The 19,910-nt window shown below is 47.0% G+C and overlaps 1 protein-coding gene across 2 annotated transcripts in view; it reads left to right on the top strand.

The window, feature by feature from the left end:
• The first annotated feature begins 3,693 nt into the window (after nucleotides 1-3,693).
• LOC139409594 (cytoplasmic FMR1-interacting protein 1 homolog) overlaps nucleotides 3,694-19,910 on the top strand; it is a 78,775-nt gene continuing 62,558 nt past the window's right edge. The window contains exon 1 of one of the 2 annotated variants that reach the window (XM_071154992.1): nucleotides 3,694-3,933. The gene's annotated coding sequence lies outside the window, so the exon portion shown is untranslated. The remainder of the gene's footprint in view (nucleotides 3,934-19,910) is intronic. The other variant, XM_071154993.1, reaches the window with a different exon arrangement.

Raw genomic sequence — 19,910 nt, 5'->3', positions numbered from 1 at the left:
GTTACCCCTGTATAGAGTAGGTTAGGGTGGTGAGTTACCCCTGTATCGAGTGGAGTTAGGGTGGTGAGTTACCCCTGCATAGAGTAGGGTGGTGAGTTACCCCTGTATAGAGTGGAGTTAGGGTGGTGAGTTACCCCTGTATCGAGTGGAGTTAGGGTGGTGAGTTACCCCTGCATAGAGTAGGGTGGTGAGTTACCCCTGTATAGAGTAGGGTTAGGGTGGTGAGATACCCCTGTATAGAGTAGGGTTAGGGTGGTGAGTTACCCCTGTATAGTGTAGGGTTAGGGTGGTGAGTTACCCCTGTATAGAGTGGAGTTAGGGTGGTGAGTTACCCCTGCATAGAGTAGGGTGGTGAGTTACCCCTGTATCGAGTGGAGTTAGGGTGGTGAGTTACCCCTGTATCGAGTGGAGTTAGGGTGGTGAGTTACCCCTGCATAGAGTAGGGTGGTGAGTTACCCCTGTATAGAGTGGAGTTAGGGTGGTGAGATACCCCTGTATAGAGTAGGGTTAGGGTGGTGAGTTACCCCTGCATAGAGTAGGGTGGTGAGTTACCCCTGTATCGAGTGGAGTTAGGGTGGTGAGTTACCCCTGCATAGAGTAGGGTGGTGAGTTACCCCTGTATCGAGTGGAGTTAGGGTGGTGAGTTACCCCTGTATAGAGTGGAGTTAGGGTGGTGAGTTACCCCTGCATAGAGTAGGGTGGTGAGTTACCCCTGTATCGAGTGGAGTTAGGGTGGTGAGTTACCCCTGCATAGAGTAGGGTGGTGAGTTACCCCTGTATCGAGTGGAGTTAGGGTGGTGAGTTACCCCTGTATAGAGTAGGGTTAGGGTGGTGATTTACCCCTGCATAGAGTAGGGTGGTGAGTTACCCCTGTATCGAGTGGAGTTAGGGTGGTGAGTTACCCCTGTATCGAGTGGAGTTAGGGTGGTGAGTTACCCCTGTATAGTGTAGGGTTAAGGTGGTGAGTTACCCCTGTATAGAGTGGAGTTAGGGTGGTGAGTTACCCCTGTATCGATTGGAGTTAGGGTGGTGAGTTACCCCTGTATAGAGTAGGGTTAGGGTGGTGAGTTACCCCTGTATAGAGTGGAGTTAGGGTGGTGAGTTACCCCTGTATCGAGTGGAGTTAGGGTGGTGAGATACCCCTGTATAGAGTAGGGTTAGGGTGGTGAGTTACCCCTGTATAGTGTAGGGTTAGGGTGGTGAGTTACCCCTGCATAGAGTAGGGTGGTGAGTTACCCCTGTATAGAGTGGAGTTAGGGTGGTGAGATACCCCTGTATAGAGTAGGGTTAGGGTGGTGAGTTACCCCTGTATAGTGTAGGGTTAGGGTGGTGAGTTACCCCTGTATAGAGTGGAGTTAGGGTGGTGAGTTACCCCTGTATAGAGTAGGGTTAGGGTGGTGAGATACCCCTGTATAGAGTAGGGTTAGGGTGGTGAGTTACCCCTGTATAGTGTAGGGTTAGGGTGGTGAGTTACCCCTGTATAGAGTGGAGTTAGGGTGGTGAGTTACCCCTGTATAGAATAGGGTGGTGAGTTACCCCTGTATAGAGTGGAGTTAGGGTGGTGAGTTACCCCTGTATCGATTGGAGTTAGGGTGGTGAGTTACCCCTGTATAGAGTAGGGTTAGGGTGGTGAGTTACCCCTGTATAGAGTAGGGTTAGGGTGGTGAGTTACCCCTGTATAGAGTGGAGTTAGGGTGGTGAGTTACCCCTGCATAGAGTAGGGTGGTGAGTTACCCCTGTATAGAGTGGAGTTAGGGTGGTGAGTTACCCCTGTATCGAGTGGAGTTAGGGTGGTGAGTTACCCCTGCATAGAGTAGGGTGGTGAGTTACCCCTGTATAGAGTAGGGTTAGGGTGGTGAGATACCCCTGTATAGAGTAGGGTTAGGGTGGTGAGTTACCCCTGTATAGTGTAGGGTTAGGGTGGTGAGTTACCCCTGTATAGAGTGGAGTTAGGGTGGTGAGTTACCCCTGCATAGAGTAGGGTGGTGAGTTACCCCTGTATCGAGTGGAGTTAGGGTGGTGAGTTACCCCTGTATCGAGTGGAGTTAGGGTGGTGAGTTACCCCTGTATCGAGTGGAGTTAGGGTGGTGAGTTACCCCTGTATCGAGTGGAGTTAGGGTGGTGAGTTACCCCTGTATCGAGTGGAGTTAGGGTGGTGAGTTACCCTGTATAGAGTGGAGTTAGGGTGGTGAGTTACCCCTGTATCGAGTGGAGTTAGGGTGGTGAGTTACCCCTGTATAGAGTGGAGTTAGGGTGGTGAGTTACCCCTGTATAGAGTGGAGTTAGGGTGGTGAGTTACCCCTGTATAGAGTGGAGTTAGGGTGGTGAGTTACCCCTGTATAGAGTGGGGTGGTGAGTTACCCCTGTATAGAGTGGAGTTAGGGTGGTGAGTTACCCCTGTATAGAGTGGAGTTAGGGTGGTGAGTTACCCCTGTATAGAGTGGGGTGGTGAGTTACCCCTGTATAGAGTGGAGTTAGGGTGGTGAGTTACCCCTGTATAGAGTGGAGTTAGGGTGGTGAGTTACCCCTGTATAGAGTGGAGTTAGAGTGGTGAGTTACCCCTGTATAGAGTGGAGTTAGGGTGGTGAGTTACCCCTGTATCGAGTGGAGTTAGGGTGGTGAGTTACCCCTGTATCGAGTGGAGTTAGGGTGGTGAGTTACCCCTGTATCGAGTGGAGTTAGGGTGGTGAGTTACCCCTGTATCGAGTGGAGTTAGGGTGGTGAGTTACCCCTGTATAGAGTGGAGTTAGGGTGGTGAGTTACCCCTGCATAGAGTAGGGTGGTGAGATACCCTGTATCGAGTGGAGTTAGGGTGGTGAGTTACCCCTGTATAGAGTGGAGTTAGGGTGGTGAGTTACCCTGTATAGAGTGGAGTTAGGGTGGTGAGTTACCCCTGTATAGAGTGGAGTTAGGGTGGTGAGTTACCCTGTATAGAGTGGAGTTAGGGTGGTGAGTTACCCCTGTATAGAGTGGAGTGGTGAGTTACCCTGTATAGAGTGGTTTTAGGGTGGTGAGTTACCCTGTATAGAGTGGAGTTAGGGTGGCGAGTTACCCTGTATAGAGTGGAGTTAGGGTGGTGAGTTACCCCTGTATAGAGTGGAGTTAGGGTGGTGAGTTACCCTGTATAGAGTGGAGTTAGGGTGGTGAGTTACCCTGTATAGAGTGGAGTTAGGGTGGTGAGTTACCCTGTATAGAGTGGAGTTAGGGTGGTGAGCTACCCCTGCATAGAGTGGAGTTAGGGTGGTGAGTTACCCCTGTATCGAGTGGAGTTAGGGTGGTGAGTTACCCCTGTATAGAGTGGAGTTAGGGTGGTGAGTTACCCCTGTATCGAGTGGAGTTAGGGTGGTGAGTTACCCCTGTATCGAGTGGAGTTAGGGTGGTGAGTTACCCCTGTATAGAGTGGAGTTAGGGTGGACTACAAGGCTATGTTAAGTTCAATAAATAAATTACTATAGTAAGTGCATAGGTGCCAAATAAAGTTATATTTTATCAGCCAAAAATCTGCCAATTTCAAAGATGTATCTTTCTGTGAAACAAAAAAAAAGGCATGTATCTCGGCGTTCGCGTCATCACACTCCCTCATCTGATTGGTGGAGTAGGCTGACTCTGTGGTTATGGTAAGTAGTGAGGAGCCCTTTCCTGTGAGGTCGTTCCCCACACCGTCCCTAGCGGATAAAATCTGCACCGCAGTGGAGGGGTTTCCTGTTCCATTTCCCCGCTTCAGTGGGACAGGAACTCCCTGTTCTCGACTCCCCGCCTGCCTGACGCGATAACCTCAAACAGGGAAGAAGATTGCACCAGACTAAAAAAAACGGTGCTATTTATGCTTTTTCACCGCCATTGCTTTCCAGGGGCGTCAAGCTTATTAATATTAGTGTTGAATGGATTTCTAAGTCGTTGAAGTGGACCAAATTCCCAGGAAAACAACTCCGGGTGAGTATCTAATCAGTTCGGGAAGTTTTAGCTGTGTAACCAACGCCTACGAAAACTTTCTGTGATGTTTCTCTGGATGGGTGTTGCCTTTTGTGGCTTCGCGTTGTTTTACTCCTTATGGGTTTTCTATTCAAGAGAATTACCGTTTGTATCGAATTTAGACGATAAAAAAATTGCTTATGCGCTTATTATTTTGATTTAATTAATGAAAAGTTAACTCTATAAACTGCATATTTTCCTTCAACGCCCTAGGCCTCAAACAGTGCGACTAATCAGACTATAGGATAAGATAGGATCTTGACACGCAGGAATCTGACACAGATCCGCCCGTCGAGAGTAACTCTTATACAGGCGAGTCACAGGTTGCAAGAATTATTTGTACCAATCATGGTGGATGTTGACTGACACATCAATGAGAAAATACTAAAAGTGATCCAAATAATTGCCTGTTGGGGAAGTTACTGTGAAAGCTACTGGTTGATAATGACTCTCTTACAGGGCATTTGGAAAGTATTCAGACACCTTGACTTTTTCCACATTTTTTTATTTTACAGCCTCATTCTAAAATGGATTAAATGTTTTACTCATCAATTTACACACTATCATATTATGACAAAGTGAATGACATCTGGGGAGAGCTCTGAGACAGGATTGTGTCGAGGCACAGATCTGGGGAAGGGTATCAAAACATTTTCTGCAGCATTGAAGGTCTCCAAGAACACAGGGGCCTCCATCATTATTAAATGGAAGGAGTTTGGAACCACCAAGACTCTTCCTAGAGCTGGCTGCCCTGCCAAACGGAGCAATCGGGAGGAGGGCCTTGGTCAGGGAGGTGACCAAGAACCCGATGGTCACTCTGACAGAAATCTAGAGTTCCTCTGTGGAGATGGAAGAGCCTTCCAGAAGGACAGCCATCTCTGCAGCACTCCACCAATCAGGCCTTTATGGTAAAGTGGTCAGACGGAATTCACTTAAAGGATGCTCAGAACATGAGTAACAAGATTCTCTGGTCTGATGAAACTAAGATTGAACTCTTTGGCCTGAATGCCAAGCGTCACATCTGGAGGAAACCTGGCACCATCCCTACGGTGAAGCATGGTGGTGTCAGCGTCCCATCTGGAGGAAACCTGGCACCATCCCTACGGTGAAGCATGGTGGTGGCAGCGTCACATCTGGAGGAAACCTGGCACCATCCCTACGGTGAAGCATGGTGGTGGCAGCGTCACATCTGGAGGAAACCTGGCACCATCCCTACGGTGAAGCATGGTGATGGCAGCGTCACATCTGGAGGAAACCTGGCACCATCCCTATGGTGAAGCATGGTGATGGCAGAATTAAGGGAAAGATGAACAGAGCGAAGTACAGCGAGATTCTTGACGAAAACCTGCTCCAGAGCCCTCAGGACCTCAGACTGGGGGTGAAGGTTCCCCTTCCAACTGAACAACGATCCTGTGTTGTCTTGGCACACAGCCAAGACAACACAGGAGTGGCTTCTGGACAAGTCTTTGAATGTCTGGACAAGTCTCTGAATGTCCTTGAGTGGACCGGACTTGAACCCAATCTAACATCTCTGTAGAGACCTGATAATAGATGTGCAGCGGCGCTCCCCATCCAACCTGACAGAGATTGAGAGGATCTGCAGAGAGGAATGGGGAAACTCCCCAAATACAGGTGTGCCAAGCTTGTAGCGTCATACCCAAGAAGACTTGATGCTGTATGTGCTGCCAAATGTGCCTCAACAAAGAACTGAGTAAAGCGTCTGAATACTTATGTAAATGTGATATTTAAAAAAAAAAAAAAAAAATTGCTAAAATCTCAACTTGTTTTTGCTTTGTCATTATGGGTAATTGTATGTAGCTTGAGGGGGGGAAACACAATTTAATCCACTTTAGAATAAAGGCTGTAATGTAACAAAGGTGGAAAACGTCAAGGGGTCTGAATACTTGTCCGAATGCACACGCGCTCATTGGACGAAGACGTCTTCTGCAGGGGGGAGTTTTGCTAACAGCCGAACATTAACAGGCATCACTCGTTATTTTGGATGTATAAGGACTACGGCGATATGGACTAAAAATCATATCTAAGCTCAGCAGAAAAAGAAACGTCCTCTCACTGTCTTCTGCGTTTATTTTCAGCAAACTTAACATGTGTAAATATTTGTATGAACATAACAAGATTCAACAACTGAGACATAAACTGAACAAGTTCCACAGACATGTGACTAACAGAAATGTATTAATATGTCCCTGAACAAAGGGGGGGTCAAAATCAAAAGTAACAGTCAGTAGCTGGTGTGGCCACCAGCTGCATTAAGTACTGCAGTGCATCTCCTCCTCATGGACTGCACCAGATTTGCCAGTTCTTGCAGTGAGATGTTACCCCACTCTTCCACCAAGGCACCTGCAAGTTCCCGGACATTTCTGGGGGCAATGGCCCTAGCCCTCACCCTCCGATCCAACAGGTCCCAGACGTGCTCAATGGGATTAAGATCATTCCTTGCAGGAAATCACACACAGAACGAGCAGTATGGCTGGAGGGTCATGGAGGGTCAGGATGAGCCTGCAGGAAGGGTACCACGTGAGGGAGGAGGATGTCTTCCCTGTAATGCACAGCATTGAAATTGCCTGCAATGACAACAAGCTCAGTCCGATGATGCTGTGACACTCTACCCCAGACCATGACGGACCCTCCACCTCCAAATCGATCCCGCTCCAGAGTACAGGCCTCGGTGTAACGCTCATTCCTTCGACAATAAATGCGAATCCGACCATCATCCCATGTGAGGCAAAACCACAACTCGTCAGTGAAGAGCACTTTTTCCCAGTCCTGTCTGTTCCAGCAGCGGTGGGTTTGTGCCCATAGGCGATGTAGTTGCCGGTGATGTCTGGTGAGGACCTGCCTTACAACAGGCCTACAAGCCCTCAGTCCAGCCTCTCTCAGCCTATTGCAGACAGTCTGAGCACTGATGGAGGGATTGTGTGTTCCTGGTGTAACTTGGGCAGTTGTTGTTGCCATCCTGTACATAACCCGCAGGTGTGATGTTCGGATGTACCGATCCTGTGCAGGTGTTGTTACACGTGGTCTGCCACTGCGTGGACGATCAGCTGTCCGTCCTGTCTCCCTGTAGTGCTGTCTTAGGCGTCTCACAGTATGGACATTTCAATTTATTGCCCTGGCCACATCTGCAGTCCTCATGCCTCCTTGCAACATGCCTAAGGCACGTTCATGCAGATGAGCAGGGACACTCTTTTTCAGAGTCAGTAGAAAGGCCTCTTTAGTGTCCTAAACGTTCATAACTGTGACCTTAATTGCCTACCGTCTGTAAACTGTTAGTGTTTTAATGACCGTTCCACAGGTGCTTGTTCATTATTTGTTTATGGTTCATTGAACAAGCATGGGAAACAGTGTTTAAACCCTTTACAATGAAGGTCTGTGAAGTGTTTTAGATTTTTACGAATTATCTTTGAAAGACAGGGTCCTGGTTTACACCATAGCTATATACATACATACATACATACATACATACATACATACATACATATGATTAGTCCGTTCAACGCGTTTCCACTGCTCCAGAGTCCAATGGCGGTGAGCTTATCACCACTCCAGCTGACGCTTGGCATTGTGCATGGTGATCTTAGGCTTGTGTGCGGCTGCTAGGCCATGGAAACCCATTTCATGAAGCTCCCTGATGAATTAACCGGACTGCCAGATGGTGAAGTGATTCATCACTCCAGAGAAGGTGTTTCTACTGCTCCAGAGTCCAATGGCGGTGAGCTTATCACCACTCCAGCTGACGCTTGGCATTGTGCATGGTGATTTCATGCTTATGTACGGCTGCTAGGCCATGAACACTTCTTATGCTGACGTTGCTTCCAGGGGTAGTTTGGAACACGGTAGTGAGTGTCGCCACCGAGGACAGACGATTTTTACACGTTTCATCACTCAGTGGTCCTGTTCTGTGAGCTTGTGTGGCCTACCACGTCACAGCTGAGCCGTTGTTGCTCCTAGAAGTTTCCGCTTCACAATAACAGCACTTACACTGGGCCAGTTCTAGCAGGGCAGACATTTGACAAACAGATTTGTTGGAAAGGTGGCATCCTATGACGGTGCCACGTTGAAAGTCAATCAAATTTCAATTAAATGTATTTGTAAAGGCCTTTTTACATCAGCAGTTGTCCCAAAGTTCTATACAGAAACCCAAGGTAGCACGTCTGGTGAACAAGTCTGGGTTCCATAGCCGCAGGCAGAACAGTTGAAACTGGAGCAGAAGCACGACCAGGTGGACTGGGGACAGCAAGGAGTCATCAGGCCAGGTAGTTCTGAGGCATGGTCCCAGGGCTCAGGTCCTCTGGGAGGGGAGGGAGAGAATTAGAGTGAGCATACTTAAATTCACACAGGACACCAGATAAGACAGGAGAATTTCACCAGATATAACAGACTGACCCTAGCCCCCCGACACACAAATTATTGCAACATAGATACTGGAGGCTGAGACAGGGGTGGGTTGGGGGACACTGTGGCCCCGTCTGACGATACCCCCAGACAGGGTCAACCAGGCAGAGTATAACCCCACCCACTTATCAAATCAAAAATCAAATCAAATTTATTTATATAGCCCTTCGTACATCAGCTGATATCTCAAAGTGCTGTACAGAAACTCAGCCTAAAACCCCAAACAGCAAGCAATGCAGGTGTAGAAGCACGGTGGCTAGGAAAAACTCCCTAGAAAGGCCAAAACCTAGGAAGAAACCTAGAGAGGAACCAGGCTATGTGGGGTGGCCAGTTCTCTTCTGGCTGTGCCGGGTGGAGATTATAACAAAACATGGTCAAGATGTTCAAATGTTCATAAATGACCAGCATGGTCGAATAATAATAAGGCAGAATAGTTGAAACTGGAGCAGCAGCACAGTCAGGTGGACTGGGGACAGCAAGGAGTCATCATGTCAGGTATTCCTGGGGCATGGTCCTATGGCTCAGGTCCTCCGAGAGAGAGAAAGAAAGAGAGAATTAGAGAGAGCATATGTGGGATGGCCAGTCCTCTTCTGGCTGTGCCGGGTGGAGATTATAACAGAACATGGCCAAGATGTTCAAATGTTCATAAATGACCAGCATGGTCGAATAATAATAAGGCAGAACAGTTGAAACTGGAGCAGCAGCACAGCCAGGTGGACTGGGGACAGCAAGGAGTCATCATGTCAGGTAGTCCTGGGGCATGGTCCTAGGGCTCAGGTCCTCCGAGAGAGAGAAAGAGAGAAGGAGAGAATTAGAGAACGCACACTTAGATTCACACAGGACACCGAATAGGACAGGAGAAGTACTCCAGATATAACAAACTGACCCTAGCCCCCCGACACATAAACTACTGCAGCATAAATACTGGAGGCTGAGACAGGAGGGGTCAGGAGACACTGTGGCCCCATCCGAGGACACCCCCGGACAGGGCCAAACAGGAAGGATATAACCCCACCCACTTTGCCAAAGCACAGCCCCCACAACACTAGAGGGATATCTTCAACCACCAACTTACCATCCTGAGACAAGGCTGAGTATAGCCCACAAAGACCTCCGCCACGGCACAACCCAAGGGGGGGGGGGGCGCCAACCCAGACAGGATGACCACATCAGTGACTCAACCCACTCAGGTGACGCACCCCCTCCAGGGACGGCATGAGAGAGCCCCAGTAAAGCCAGTGACTCAGCCCCTGTAATAGGGTTAGAGGCAGAGAATCCCAGTGGAAAGAGGGGAACCGGCCAGGCAGAGACAGCAAGGGCGGTTCGTTGCTCCAGAGCCTTTCCGTTCACCCTCCCACTCCTGGGCCAGACTACACTCAATCATATGACCCACTGAAGAGATGAGTCTTCAGTAGAGACTTAAAGGTTGAGACCGAGTTTGCGTCTCTGACATGGGTAGGCAGACCGTTCCATAAAAATGGAGCTCTATAGGAGAAAGCCCTGCCTCCAGCTGTTTGCTTAAAAATTCTAGGGACAATTAGGAGGCCTGCGTCTTGTGACCGTAGCGTACGTGTAGGTATGTACGGCAGGACCAAATCAGAGAGATAGGTAGGAGCAAGCCCATGTAATGCTTTGTAGGTTAGCAGTAAAACCTTGAAATCAGCCCTTGCTTTGACAGGAAGCCAGTGTAGAGAGGCTAGCACTGGAGTAATATGATCAAATTTTTTGGTTCTAGTCAGGATTCTAGCAGCCGAATTTAGCACTAACTGAAGTTTATTTAGTGCTTTATCCGGGTAGCCGGAAAGTAGAGCATTGCAGTAGTCTAACCTGGAAGTGACAAAAGCATGGATTAATTTTTCTGCATCATTTTTGGACAGAAAGTTTCTGATTTTTGCAATGTTACGTAGATGGAAAAAAGCTGTCCTTGAAATGGTCTTGATATGTTCTTCAAAAGAGAGATCAGGGTCCAGAGTAACGCCGAGGTCCTTCACAGTTTTATTTGAGACGACTGTACAACCATTAAGATTAATTGTCAGATTCAACAGAAGATCTCTTTGTTTCTTGGGACTTAGAACAAGCATCTCTGTTTTGTCCGAGTTTAAAAGTAGAAAGTTTGCAGCCATCCACTTCCTTATGTCTGAAACACATTCTTCTAGCAAGGGCAATTTTGGGGCTTCACCATGTTTAATTGAAATGTACAGCTGTGTGTCATCCGCATAGCAGTGAAAGTTAACATTATGTTTTTGAATGACATCCCCAAGAGGTAAAATATATAGTGAAAACAATAGTGGTCCTAAAACGGAACCTTGAGGAACACCGAAATTTACAGTTGATTTGTCAGAGGACAAACCATTCACAGAGACAAACTGATATCTTTCCGACAGATAAGATCTAAACCAGGCCAGAACTTGTCCGTGTAGACCAATTTGGGTTTCCAATCTCTCCAAAAGAATGTGGTGATCGATGGTATCAAAAGCAGCACTAAGGTCTAGGAGCACGAGGACAGATGCAGAGCCTCGGTCCGATGCCATTAAAATGTCATTTACCACCTTCACAAGTGCCGTCTCAGTGCTATGATGGGGTCTAAAACCAGACTGAAGCATTTCGTATACATTGTTTGTCTTCAGGAAGGCAGTGAGTTGTTGCACAACAGCCTTTTCTAAAATTTTTGAGAGGAATGGAAGATTCGATATAGGCCGATAGTTTTTTATATTTTCTGGGTCAAGGTTTGGCTTTTTCAAGAGAGGCTTTATTACTGCCACTTTTAGTGAGTTTGGTACACATCCGGTGGATAGAGAGCCGTTTATTATGTTCAACATAGGAGGGCCAAGCACAGGAAGCAGCTCTTTCAGTAGTTTAGTTGGAATAGGGTCCAGTATGCAGCTTGAAGGTTTAGAGGCCATGATTATTTTCATCATTGTGTCAAGAGATATAGTACTAAAACACTTGAGCGTCTCTCTTGATCCTAGGTCCTGGCAGAGTTGTGCAGACTCAGGACAACTGAGCTTTGAAGGAATACGCAGATTTAAGGAGGAGTCCGTAATTTGCTTTCTAATAATCATAATCTTTTCCTCAAAGAAGTTCATGAATTTATCACTGCTAAAGTGAGTCATCCTCTCTTGGGGAATGCTGCTTTTTAGTTAGCTTTGCGACAGTATCAAAAAGGAATTTCGGATTGTTCTTATTTTCCTCAATTAAGTTAGAAAAATAGGATGATCGAGCAGCAGTAAGGGCTCTTCGGTACTGCACAGTACTGTCTTTCCAAGCTAGTCGGAAGACTTCCAGTTTGGTGTGGCGCCATTTCCGTTCCAATTTTCTGGAAGCTTGCTTCAGAGCTCGGGTATTTTCTGAGTACCAGGGAGCTAGTTTCTTATGAGAAATGTTTTTAATTTTTAGGGGTGCAACTGCATCTAGGGTATTGCGCAAGGTTAAATTGAGTTCCTCAGTTAGGTGGTTAACTGATTTTTGTCCTCTGGCGTCCTTGGGTAGACAGAGGGAATCTGGAAGGACATCAAGGAATCTTTGTGTTGTCTGTGAATTTATAGCACGACTTTTGATGATCCTTAGTTGGGGTCTGAGCAGATTATTTGTTGCAATTGCAAACGTAATAAAATGGTGGTCCGATAGTCCAGGATTATGAGGAAAAACATTAAGATCCACAACATTTATTCCATGGGACAAAACTAGGTCCAGCGTATGACTGTGACAGTGAGTGGGTCCAGAGACATGTTGGACAAAACCCACTGAGTCGATGATGGCTCCGAAAGCCTTTTGGAGTGGGTCTGTGGACTTTTCCATGTGAATATTAAAGTCACCAAAGATTAGAATATTATCCGCTATGACTACAAGGTCCGATAGGAATTCAGGGAACTCAGTGAGGAACGCTGTATATGGCCCAGGAGGCCTGTAAACAGTAGCTATAAAAAGTGATTGAGTAGGCTGCATAGATTTCATGACTAGAAGCTCAAAAGACGAAAACGTCATTTTTTTTTTTTGTAAATTGAAATTTGCTATCGTAAATGTTAGCAACACCTCCGCCTTTGCGGGATGCACGGGGGATATGGTCACTAGTGTAGCCAGGAGGTGAGGCCTCATTTAACACAGTAAATTCATCAGGCTTAAGCCATGTTTCAGTCAGGCCAATCACATCAAGATTATGATCAGTGATTAGTTCATTGACTATAATTGCCTTTGAAGTAAGGGATCTAACATTAAGTAGCCCTATTTTGAGATGTGAGGTATCATGATCTCTTTCAATAATGACAGGAATGGAGGTGGTCTTTATCCTAGTGAGATTGCTAAGGCGAACACCGCCATGTTTAGTTTTGCCCAACCCAGGTCGAGGCACAGACACGGTCTCAATGGTGATAGCTGAGCTGACTACACTGACTGTGCTAGTGGCAGACTCCACTATGCTGGCAGGCTGGCTAACAGCCTGCTGCCTGGCCTGCACCCTATTTCATTGTGGAGCTAGAGGAGTTCTATGTCTATGTTGGTAGATAAAATGAGAGCACCCCTCCAGCTAGGATGGAGTCCGTCACTCCTCAGCAGGTCAGGCTTGGTCCTGTTTGTGGGTGAGTCCCAGAAAGAGGGCCAATTATCTACAAATTCTATCTTTTGGGAGGGGCAGAAAACAGTTTTCAACCAGCGATTGAGTTGTGAGACTCTGCTGTAGAGCTCATCACTCCCCCTAACTGGGAGGGGGCCAGAGACAATTACTCGATGCCGACACATCTTTCTAGCTGATTTACACGCAGAAGCTATGTTGCGCTTGGTGATCTCTGACTGTTTCATCCTAACATCGTTGGTGCCGACGTGGATAACAATATCTCTATACTCTCTACACTCGCCAGTTTTAGCTTTAGCCAGCACCATCTTCAGATTAGCCTTAACGTCGGTAGCCCTGCCCCCCGGTAAACAGTGTATGATCGCTGGATGATTCGTTTTAAGTCTAATACTGCGGGTAATGGAGTCGCCAATGACTAGAGTTTTCAATTTGTCAGAGCTAATGGTGGGAAGCTTCGGCGTCTCAGACCCCGTAACGGGAGGAGTAGAGACCAGAGAAGACTCGGCCTCTGACTCCGACCCGCTGCTTAATGGGGAAAACTTAGCCAATGCACAGCCCCAACACCACGAGAGGCATATCAACAGACCACCAACTTACGACCCTGAGGCAAGGCTGAGTATAGCCACGAAGGTATCATCCACTGCACCAGCCTGAGGGGCTGCGAAACCTGACAGGAAGATCACGTCAGTGACTCACCCCTTCTAGGACTGTCATGCAAGAGCGCTACTAAGCCAGTGACTCAGCCCCCGTAATAGGGTCAGAGGCAGAGAATCCCAGTAGAGAGAAGGGAGCCAGCCAGTCAGAGACAGCAAGAGTGGTTTGTTGCTCCTCCTCCTCTCCAATCCTTACATCTTATGGTTCCACAGGAAAAGGGTAGTAAAACCTTGAAATACTCCCTTCAGATCTGTCCTCACCTCCTGACCTCAACCCCTCCTTCCCCTAGTCCACAGATGTCCATCTGTCTCCCCTGTATCAACACGTTGCTCTGCTCCCGTCCCCCAACACATTCCACAGCCACTCTGTCTTTCTACAGATCTCTCTCCTTAATATGCATCTGATCTATCATGTCTTATCTCAATGTTCAAAATGTCAAATCCAACAATACTGAACAAAAATATAAATGCAACAATTTCAACGATTTTACTGAGTTACAGTTCATGGAAGGAAATCAGTCAATTGAAATAAATTCACAAAGCTCTTATCTATGGATTTCACTTGCCTGGGCAGGGGAGCAGGGGTACAGTGGGCGCAGTGGGCGCAGTGGGCGCAGGGGTGCAGCGGTGCAGTGGGTGCAGTGGGCGCAGGGGTGCAGCGGGCGCAGTGGGCGCAGGGGCGCAGGGGTGCAGCGGGCGCAGGGGTGCAGTGGGCGCAGTGGGCGCAGGGGTGCAGCGGGCGCAGGGGTGCAGTGGGTGCAGCGGGTGCAGTGGGTGCAGGGGTGCAGCTATGGGTGGGGAGTTTTTGCAGGTATGGAACGTTTCTGGGATTTTTGTAATTTCAGCTCATGAAACATGGGACCAACACTTTACATGTTGCGTTTCTTCTATTTGTGTTCAGTGTAGTTCAGCTACCACCTGCAAAATGTCTAGTAGTTGAACTACTAGTTGAACTACGTGTCGGTCACTGCTGTTGGGTTGTTATTGAGGAACAGAGATTTCAAAGTTGACATTTAATTCTTTCTGAACTGAAGTCATATCCATTGCTCTGCAAAAATCAAGGTTTAAATTGTATTTGGTGTCAGTGCATACGAACCAGATGTCTGTAGTGACTTACATTGTTGATTTATAAATGTGGTTTCTATGTACTCGTATCATATCTGTTGGGTGTGGGCTGGGTGGCATGGCCCAGGTTCCTGCAAAACCACAATGTAACCATTCACCGGTTGGTTGGATCCTTGCTTTGTAATACACCCACTATCCTGTAGTCATTCTGCCACCACTAACCAATTCTGCAATTAGATAAGGAGAAGTTTCTCTTAAAGCTCAACACGTCTCTATTGAGACCAGATAGGCCTAGATCTAGTTTGCTGTAGGCCTAGGCCCTCCAGCAGTCTGGTATAGGCCCTCCAGCAGTCTGGTATAGGCCCTCCAGCAGTCTGGTATAGGCCCTCCAGCAGTCTGGTATAGGCCCTCCAGCAGTCTAGTATAGGCCCTCCAGCAGTCTGGTATAGGCCCTCCAGCAGTCTGGTATAGGCCCTCCAGCAGTCTGGTATAGGCCCTCCAGCAGTCTGGTATAGGCCCTCCAGCAGTCTGGTATAGGCCCTCCAGCAGTCTGGTATAGGCCCTCCAGCAGTCTGGTATAGGCCCTCCAGCAGTCTGGTATAGGCCCTCCAGCAGTCTGGTATAGGCCCTCCAGCAGTCTGGTATAGGCCCTCCAGCAGTCTGGTATAGGCCCTCCAGCAGTCTGGTATAGGCCCTCCAGCAGTCTATAGGCCCTCCAGCAGTCTAGTATAGGCCCTCCAGCAGTCTATAGGCCCTCCAGCAGTCTGGTATAGGCCCAAGGAACTCTGTGTGTTTTGTATTTGCTCTGTGTCTTCCTTCCTTGTGTGATCTGGTGAAGCACAGTTGAGAGAGGGGGCAGGGTAGAGGGAGTTGCAGCTGATGTTTAGGAGAAGTGAGAGTTGCTGCTGATGTTTAGGAGAAGTGAGAGTTGCTGCTGAGGTTTAGAAGCGAAAGAGAGAAACTGTAGATGGGGGAGGGTGACAGCTGGACCCTAGTATATCTGGATCTTGGTATTGCAGGTTTGGTTTGTGGTGGGGACGTCATTTATCTCTGCAGGGTTTCTACCTCTGTAGTTGTTTTTCTTGTGGCAAAGTGAGGCTTCGAGCGAAGTGGTTTCCTTGGAAGCTGACGTTTTCATGTGATTTCACACCTCTTGTATATTTGCAACGTGACAACTTGTTGCAACTGCACAGCTACTGTTGGAGGTGTGACTCTGTCAATCTCCTGTTCAGAGGTGCCATTGGCTACATCTTTTGCTGCTGGTCTCGACAACAGGGCCACAAAACATAACTTGACTTGAACGGAGTTTCTACCACGCCAGGCTTCATCCAGACGAGAGTCTGTGAGAGGAGACTTATTTCCAACAGCGCTGGACTCCTGGGCTGGGTTCACTACATTTATACCTTCAATTGAATTGAAACGGTGCTGTATTGAATGACCAGTTGTGGGGGAAAACGGGTTGGGTTGTGGGTTAAAAATGCACCGTTTCCCTTTAAAATACGCCGCTCTTTGCTTCAAGCCACACCCACCTAAATGGAGAAAACTTATCTTTCTGTTTAAGAACTTACAAAAAATGTTTTGGAAAATGTGGCATTCAGGTACAAACCATTCCACAACGTAGCAAACGTCTGAGTGAACTGAACGCCCCCCTAGATATTAGGGCTGGGAATTACCAGGGACCTCACGATCCGATATTATCACGACGCTTCTATGATGTGTATTGTAATTGCATACTGTGATTTTTATTGTGATTCGATGTTGCGAACATATTGCTCACCATGTCTGCTGCAGAGAGACGAGTCATGAGAAAACATCAAGTTTCAATCCGTCATGGAAAGAGAAGTGCTGAAAACAAATTGGCCTCCTAAATTACAAAAAGGACATATTGGTTTCCTTCCCCTGTAAGCAGTCTGTGGCCCTTTGATAAAGGGTGTAGCAAATGACATAAGACTGTAAGCAGTCTGTGGATAAGGTATGACAGCAGACCATGTTTTGGTTTTGTTGGACCCTGTTTCAGATGCTAACTTTTTAGCATTTGTGGCACAAATCCAATGCAAGTCAATGGTACCAATATTAGCATTTTCACGCTTCATATCCAACTCATAATAAAGTATCTAAAAATGTTGTAGCTCAATTATGTTGCTTATAGAGTTGGATATGATGCGTGAAAATGCTAATACTGGTACCATTGACATGCATTGGATTTGTGGGTGGCTCTTGGTTTGGGAGGGGGGGAGGTCCGTGGGTGGCTCTTGGTTTGGGAGGGGGGGGTCCGTGGGTGGCTCTTGGTTTGGGAGGGGGGGGTCCGTGGGTGGCTCTTGATTTGGGAGCGGGAGGTCCGTGGGTGGCTCTTGGTTTGGGAGGGGGGGGTCCGTGGGTGGCTCCTTGGTTTGGGAGGGGGGGGTCCGTGTTTGGCTCTTGGTTTGGGAGGGGGGGTCCGTGGGTGGCTCTTGGTTTGGGAGGGGGGGTCCGTGGGTGGCTCTTGGTTTGGGATTGGGGGTCCGTGGGAGGCTCTTGGCCATTGATTTGGAATCCTGTACATTGACATGAATCCTGTACATTGAAATTACCAATTTGGGTGCAATCAATTACACTACAGACAGGGATCAGGGACACCTCCTGAGTCTCTTAGTTTGCTGTGGTTCAGTCCTACTTGTCTCTCTACTCTGCTGCTGCCCACCTCCCTAGGGCCCGGACCTCCCTAGGGCCCGGACCTCCCTAGGGCCCGGACCTCCCTAGGGCCCGGAACTCCCTATGGCCCGGAACTCCCTAGGGCTTAGACCTAATCCTGGGACAAGGCATTTAACCCTATTTATAAGGGAAGGAGAAGACGACCGGAGACTTTGCAGCTTCAAGAGGAACTGAACCAGAAGTCACTGAGTCTTCCTGCTTTTCTACAGTGAAAGTACACCTATTCTATTTAGCTTCTGGGTTTGCGTCTTTGCTGTTTTTGGGTCTTTTACATAGGGGTTTTGTACACCAGCTTCAAACAGCTGAAAATAGAGTATTCCTGGTTATGGATAATAAATGTCACAGTGGTTGAGAGGGAACGGTGATTCTCTACACTACACTTGCTTGTTTTGTAGTCAAACTACTAGTTTTATCAACCAGGAAATGGCAGAGTGATATCTGCATAGTGAATCTGTTAAGTCATTTGTAGAAACGTAAGCATAACATACCATGTGTAGTTCTCTCCAGTTACTACCCTGCTCTGCCAGACTGTATTCCACAGGTCTGCCAGACTGTATTCCACAGGTCTGCCAGACTGTATTCCACAGGTCTGCCAGTGAGTCAGTGTTGAAGAGCTTCACAACTATAATACGTATTCGGTCTACTTCCATCTTTTAGATTGAGTGTTTCAACCAAGAAATGTGATTGTTGTATCCCATACCAGTGTTTATTCTAAGCCAATCGGATGTCTTATTGATCAGTTATGTGTAAGTTCCTGTCAGGGGTTTGCTGACATGGCTATACTCATAATCATATCCGTAAATTGACAGTTGGATCGGATGATACTTGTGATTGTAAAACACAACAGGGAAGTGTTTTAATGTGAATAGATGTTGGCTAAATATGTCACTGCAAAAAAAGCTTCAGATTAGCACTCTGAGTGTCTGTGGTCAAGTTGCAGCAGGCAGCCAAGTTTACTGTCACTCAGTCAGAATGTGCATTAGCATTTCATAGTGTCTTCTCTACTCTTACCCCGCCTGTTAGATAGTATACACATTGATAGCCTCCAGCCTGTTAGATAGTATACACATTGATAGCCTGATGCCTGTTAGATAGTATACACATTGATAGCCTCCAGCCTGTTAGATAGTATACACATTGATAGCCTCCAGCCTGTTAGATAGTATACACATTGATAGCCTCCAGCCTGTTAGATAGTATACACATTGATAGCCTCCAGCCTGTTAGATAGTATACACATTGATAGCCTCCAGCCTGTTAGATAGTATACACATTGATAGCCTCCAGCCTGTTAGATAGTATACACATTGATAGCCTCCAGCCTGTTAGATAGTATACACATTGATAGCCTCCAGCCTGTTAGATAGTATACACATTGATAGCCTCCAGCCTGTTAGATAGTATACACATTGATAGCCTCCAGCCTGTTAGATAGTATACACATTGATAGCCTGGTGCACTTACCCCGCCCTCTTTTCCTTTGATAGGTGCACTTACCCTAACCCCGCCCTCTTTTCCTTTGATAGGTGCACTTACCCTAACCCCGCTCTCTTTCTGCTCTACATGCAGTTGGAGTCGCAACATTAAGATGTTTTGTACCACAAATGGAATGAGCATAGACAATGCAGCTGCTCTATGGGTCTGGACTTAAGCCATACAGCTGTGGGTGCCGTTATTTTGGGTGCCGTTATTTTGGGTGCCGTTATTTTGGGTGCCGTTATTTTGGGTGCCGGTATTTTGGGTGCCGGTATTTTGGGTTCTGGTGTTTGGGTTCTGGTGTTTGGGTTCTGGTGTTTGGGTTCTGGTATTGCAGTGGTGGGAAAAAGTACCCAATTGTCAAAGTTGAGTAAAAATATAGATTCTTTGATAAAGTTACTCAAGTAAAAGTCAGCCAGTAAAATAGTACTTGAGTAAAAGTCTAAAACTATTTGATTTTAAATATATGTAAGTATCAAAAGTAAATGTAATTGCTAAAGTATACTTAATTATCAAAAGTAGAAGTAAAAGTATAAATAATTTCAAATTCCTTATATTAAGCAAACCAGACATGGCCATTTATTTACTAAAGATGCGTTTGTGTTTATCGAGTCCTCCAGACCAAAGGCAGTAGGGATGACCACGTGTTCTCTGGTGCGTCAATTTCAAAAAATGTTCTGTCCTGCTAAGCATTCAAAATGGAACGAATACTTTGGGTTGTCAGGGAAAATGGAACGAATACTTTGGGTTGTCAGGGAAAATGGAACGAATACTTTGGGTTGTCAGGGAAAATGGAACGAATACTTTGGGTTGTCAGGGAAAATGGAACGAATACTTTGGGTTGTCAGGGAAAATGGAACGAATACTTTGGGTTGTCAGGGAAAATGGAACGAATACTTTGGGTTGTCAGGGAAAATGGAACGAATACTTTGGGTTGTCAGGGAAAATGGAACGAATACTTTGGGTTGTCAGGGAAAATGGAACGAATACTTTGGGTTGTCAGGGAAAATGGAACGAATACTTTGGGTTGTCAGGGAAAATGGAACGAATACTTTGGGTTGTCAGGGAAA

Source organism: Oncorhynchus clarkii, chromosome 5 (assembly GCF_045791955.1).
Source record: "Oncorhynchus clarkii lewisi isolate Uvic-CL-2024 chromosome 5, UVic_Ocla_1.0, whole genome shotgun sequence".
Classification (NCBI taxonomy): Eukaryota; Metazoa; Chordata; class Actinopteri; order Salmoniformes; family Salmonidae; genus Oncorhynchus; species Oncorhynchus clarkii.
Note: the sequence above shows the minus strand (reverse complement) of the source record. Positions and strands in the feature narration are given on the sequence as shown.